This window comes from Amphiura filiformis, chromosome 10 (assembly GCF_039555335.1).
Source record: "Amphiura filiformis chromosome 10, Afil_fr2py, whole genome shotgun sequence".
NCBI classification, from domain to species: Eukaryota; Metazoa; Echinodermata; class Ophiuroidea; order Amphilepidida; family Amphiuridae; genus Amphiura; species Amphiura filiformis.
The window spans coordinates 17240876-17247316 of record NC_092637.1 but is presented as its reverse complement, the minus strand read 5'-3'; positions in this window follow the sequence as shown (position 1 = coordinate 17247316).

Below are 6441 nucleotides of genomic sequence, written 5' to 3'. Positions count from 1 at the left end.
CCCCCCCCTGCCAAAAATCGCTTGCCCCCGGTCGGTCCGCCAAAAATATTTTGCCCTTCCCCACTCCTTACACATGCCAAATTTTGGGATCCCAATTTGCAAACCTTAACTGGTCTAGATATATGTTGCGAACGCAGCGAGCAGGAAAATTTGCATATTAAAGCGTTTCCGTACTGTTTTTCTAAGCCTTTTTAGAGCGCTTTATTTAAAAGGCGCCCCATGATTGTATGCCAAAAATTTCTTCCCCCACCCTTCGGCACGCAAAAATCCCCCCATTTTACCCTCCCCGGGCTCATAATGTTGCACAGCCCCTTAACAAAGAACCTTTTACGGAAAATCGTATAAAGGGTATACAAAGGGTAATTAATTGCGTTTTAATTTCTTTTTAATTAAAACAAAACGTTATTTTTAAGTGTTGACAAAATATTTTGCAAAATGTTTACCAAAAATATTTTACAATAACATATTTCATAAACAATTTCATGACTTTAATAGAACTCTGAACTTACAAACATTAACACAATATTATTTAAGTGTTGACAAAATATTTAGAAAAAAGTTTGCCAATAACGTTTTGCAATAACGTTTCAAAAATATCTGTGTTTTTTGGGTAATCTGCGGTGTTTCCAAGTTAATGAGTATAAGTATAATAAGAATTAATGCGGTTGATTATGCTGACCGAGTAATAAATGTTTATTGTAATACTGTTTTCCTGAAGAAAATGTCTTTGCTTTACTACTACAGGGGTACACCTTACCAAAAGGTTCGATCATCATTGGAAACTTATGGGCCACACATCACGATCCGCAAGTATGGGAAAATCCTGAAAACTTTGAGCCAGAGAGATTCTTGAAAGATGGAAAGGTTATTCAAAGCGAAAATATGATACCGTTCAGTATCGGTAAGACGCTTAGAAATTTTGGTCAACTAATAATACGTTTATTGTGTTGAAAATGGGTTCTTCTGATCAAGAACATTTCTCGCACAATTGAATATATGAATACGAAAACCACCCAAGTCCATACTTTGGCCCAATTGAGTTAAGCATGGGAAATTGTTGCTATACATAGGCCTGTCATATGTATGAAAGAACAACTCAAATTCATCCTCTGTGTCTATTGAGCATGTGAAAAATAGCATGTATGAAAGAATCACCCAATTCCACGATTTGAGTCTTGTAACACATTGATTGAAATCCAGTATGTATAAAAGTCCACCTGTAACACATTCATTGCTAGAGAGTGACTTTTGAAAAAAAAATGGGTTTAATAAAGGAAAGTGTGTGGTTTATTTTACATGGCAGAATGCTTATCAACATTATACATACCTGTGTGCTTTATTTTGTATTATCTTAGTAGTGGTAATCTCATTCTAACATTGTTGTCTTTGTATATGATTCAAAAAACCACCCAAGTCCAAAATTTAAAATGAACCCCACGAAGTCCCTGAAATGCTAATAGTCATACCTAATACAGGTTAATCCACTCATTTGCACGTAAAACTTACCATATTGACCAGGTAAATCTAACTGAAGGAATTAAAATGATACACGGGTTTTTCTCTCAAAATCACTTCCCATGGACTTGGGTGGCTTTTGTATTCATGTATTCAATTAGTTATCCAATAGTTATTTTGTTGGGCGAATAACATCTCCTATTTTCCGAACGTTTTAAGCCCATACATAATCTTATTTGTACACCACAAATTATTCAATTTGATACGCCCGGCCCGAATCACAACTGTAAGGTTTATAGAATTGCTTTTATATCAAAATGTAAAGTTTTACTTTATTAACAAACTAACAAACAAGCAAACAGAAAACCCTTACTACAAAAATGATTTTGCCTCTTCTTGGCCCACGCCTGGTCTTAAATGTAAATCGTATAGTATTATGGTCTGTTTTGTCGGAGTTTTTTTTTTCACAAGGATCTCAAACATGGTCATCTGTCAGTGCATATTTCTTTAATTATTTCTTTAATTATAATTTTACAATTTTACAGAATGACCTTAGAATGTGTTCCATATAAAAACTCTTACTGAATATCCTGAGGTCAAATTTTGAGTTATGATTGTTCAATGGAGGTAATAAACTTTGTCGTTAGAAATGAGATCATTTGTGACATGCTCTCACGAAATGAGCGCAAAGTCGCAAGTTGGTATTTCGAGACGTCAGCTGGCTGCTGCCCTTGTTTTCTTTTTTTCACACGTACCTGTTCAAGCCAGTAGTATGTCGGTATCTCCTTTTAGACAAAGAACATCAAAGCAGCAGCCAGAATGTCTTGAAACTACCGACTTGCGACTTTACGCTCATTTCATGATGGCAGGTCACATTTGGTCTCACAGTGTCTCTTCCATCGACAGGTAAACGAGTGTGCATTGGAGAGCAGCCGGCAAGGATGGAGCTCTTCATCTATTTCACGCATCTATTACACCGATTTAAATGGCAAAAACCGAAGGACGCACCCGATCTATCCTTAAAGGCAGCTAAGTCAGCAGGTCATACTCCAGAAGTCTACAACATATGCGCAGAACAACGCTACTAATATAATTTATGGCGGGAAATTTCGACCGTGAAGTCGACCAGTTTCTGGTTATTATTACCAATGATTACCCATTATATTTAATGTTTATAGGCATGACAGAGGAAAGAAATGACACCCCTTATAATCACGCCTTGGGAACCCATACCATTGTTTTTGTGTGTCAGCTTTATTTGTCTCAATATTTGGGCGCAACCGCCGATTGGTAATGCTCCACTCCGACGCGCCTTGATCCGCTACATTGATCTACATGCATCTTTTGTTGCATATTATGATGTACCTGCCTTGTCCAAAATCCGCTGGGTAAACAATGTTGACAGAGCCTGTAAATTTGTAAATTACAACGTTATCTCATGAAATGCAATAAATATGGTAACTTTTCACGTGTTGACACTGATCTGTACTCTTTTTACGACATCTGCACATATAACACCATGTCAGGCTTACCAGGCGCTAGGCAGAAACAAACGTTTCTGGTGCAATAGGTGGAATGTTTCAAAACAAAGTTCACGGTGTATAGTACTTTGGTCTATTTTTCAATATTCATATCTAACCTACTCTGAACGGATTTGAGGCATAATGATACATGCGTCTTGACTCTGGGCAATAATGTGTTTGTATCTGTGTCTCACTATAAACAACATGAATTTTGGTATGTATATATATATATATAAACAAGGACTTTCGTATACGGCATACTCAAAATGCGGTGTATTCACTATAAACACGCTGTAGAGAAATGCCAACAATAATCCATAGCCTATATGGGGTTACAAGTCAACTCTCATTACATACTGACCGACCCTCGTATTGTATGGATTTGTTCAGTATTCAAACAGCCAGGTATTACTGGTCATTTGCTTATTCAGCCCATGAAGGTAGTATACTTATTCCACCAGCCGTCTACACTGCGCATGTACTGTGTTATGCTTCGTAGTGACGACTGATTATCTTACAGTTCAAATTGTGGCGGACCCATGCTTGCGAATTTGGGTAATGCGTCATAGCGCGACCGTACTAGCGGCGCCCGTGTACCGCGCGTATGTATTGCGCCGTCATGACAAGATCACGCTTTGAAGTTCTAAAAACAACAAACTCGGTCTTGGACACAACTGCGCATTCTCAGCAACCTGCTTAATATTCATGCGCAACCAGAATCTGATTGCAAACGTCCGCCACTTTTTTTCCACGTAGTTTTCTCAGTCGTCAATCCAGAAGATTGACGAATGAGGGCAGCAGTCTATGAAGGTAGTATGCATTACCAGTGATAAACTTCCAGAACAGACTGATTACACTACGGGATTCTCATGAGAGTAGCAGCGCTGCTACTCTCGAGTACCTACGTCGGCCACCAGACCCTTGTGGCCCAGCAAGCCGGCTGCAACTCGCGAATACCTCGTGGCGTAGGTACTTTGAAGGTACTCCGAGTACCGGCACTGGTACTCACCTGCCAGGTACTCTGCAGCTGAGTACCGACGTCGGTACTCCAGCCGTAAACAATGACGTCACCCATGAGTTCGGGCAACCTTTTAACCTCATCGTAGAAGTAAAATTCCTTTTATATGTGGATATATGGAACTTAGTCTTTCACTATGATAATAAAGAGTTCAAACTCGGATATTTATCAGTAGCGTGATATTTAATAATTTATTGCTTTTGAATTTCGTATTTAATACACATTAGTTTATATAGAAAAACTTATTATAATGTACAGAATTATTACAGTTATAAAAATAGATAGATTTATTTTTATTTTTCAATCAGTGAATGGGTTTTAACAACATTTTTAAATATAACATTGGAGCTGAAAAAGAACACTGAAGAAGATTCAAGGGCACAGAAACCCCGAGATGCAATTTCACTTTCTAAAATTTAGAATTCTCTCGACGCCCATAGGCCTTCAAAAATGTTTTTTTGACGGCCTATGACGTGACGGACTTGCAACACTCTTGCAAGTGTCTTTAGGTGTCTCTGGGTGTATATTTACTGGTTTGTTACCAGAAAGACAGTTCAATATGGCAAACATCATTTTGGATGACTGATGGGGATGGATCATTTTTCAATATGGGCCCCTTGTAAATTTGCACTCCGCCGGGTATATTCGTATCACCAGAATTGCTGTGAATCTTATTTTGTTTCCTTTTTAGCCTAGTATAAACAAACACATTGATTTGGGGGCTTTAAAATATTGTAAAAACTGCAAATTGGCCAAGTAAACACAAAGTTTCACCTTGATTTGTGGCTAGTGTAACATTGAAAATATTCTCACAATTGTTCGAGTATTAAAACCGGGCCAGAATTATACTCCACCTGAATATTTGTTTATCTTTGACCTCTACAGAGATGCCACTCAGTTTCACTCAAAAAACCTGAAACTGGTGAGAAAAACCTGAAAAAGCATGTGAATGCAGGCCACAAAGCCCCAAAACGGGCTGAAAATGAATAAAAAGGGAATTTGGACTCACTAAAAACCTGGCTAAAACCTGAAAAGTGGCATCTCGGCCTCTATACTCATTAATTTGGTGTAGGCCTAATGGGGTCTATGCCTACTATACATTTTACAGACCGACAGTCAGTGGGAGAGGGGTCCTTATAAGTTTTCCTGGATGTTGATTTTTTTGTTCAATCTTCCGTACGACAACGAAAAAAGAACCCCGTTCTACGGGCCCGGGCGACCGACCCAGAATTTGCGTTTTGGAGAATTTTTTTTAAAAATTTGGCTAAAAGCATGTAAAATCAGCCGTTTTGGGGCTAAATTTTACTCATTTTGGCTGAATATTTTTAGAATATGTTTGCAACGGCCTTCCGCCCGTAGAACATGGGGTTTTTATCATCGCCTATAAAGGGGTCAGTCATTATTTTGACGGGTAAGTGCCAGATTCTCCAGCCCCACAGTATTACGAACAAAGGATATACACATGAATTAAATATTAAAATGACCAGAAATTTCCATGATTTTGGCTCATTTTGTCATGTGATTGAGGCCCCGGAGGTAAAATGGGCGTGCCAAAAATTGCTCCCCCCTTCCATTGACCAGCCAAAATATATTTGCGCCCCCCCCGCCGCATATATGCCAAATTTTGGGAATCCCGATTTGCAAACCTTAAAATTTTATGGTCTAGATACCGGTACATAATGCGAGCGCGGTGAACAGAAAAATATTTCCGTACGTCACTAAGTAGATTCATCAGATTTGTTGTTAAACATAAAAGATTTCTTTTGAACAAAACCAAACACATTTACTCATTATTGACCGTTTTGCCTATCATGGTTGTAGACAACATCAGAAGGATCAACAAACATCATTCTGATGATGCCTACCGACCATGATAGGCGAAACCAGTGATGCGATCAAGCAAAATCAGTCGGAAGTCGGCAATATTGATTTTGAGATATAGCCAAACAAAGCAACTATTTCCTTTTGTTTCCTATTGTTTTGGAAACTCTTAAATTGGTCATATCTTTGGAACTGCATGTTCAATTTCAATGGGGTGTTCTGCAAAATTCAGCTTTGTATAGAATGCTTTTTACTATCGTATACAAAACTGAAAATTTAATGTTGCAGACTTCCGACTGACTTTGCTTGATCGCATCAATAGTGCAAAAGTTTCAAAAGAAATCTTTTATAACGTTTCCGTACCGCGTACTGTTTTCCTAAGCCTTTTTAGTGCGTTCCTCATGAATGTGTGTCTAAACTAAAATCGTTTGTCCGGGACCCTTTCTGCCAAAAATTACTTGCCCCTTTTTTTAGCTTCCCAACCAAAATTCTTGCTCCCCAGGGCTCATAATTATTGCACAGGCCCTTAGCCTTACTCAGAGCAGGCAGCACACATAAACGTTGAAAAAATAGTGCATTTGGCCTGGTTCGAACCGGCGACCTTCATAATACTATAATGACGCT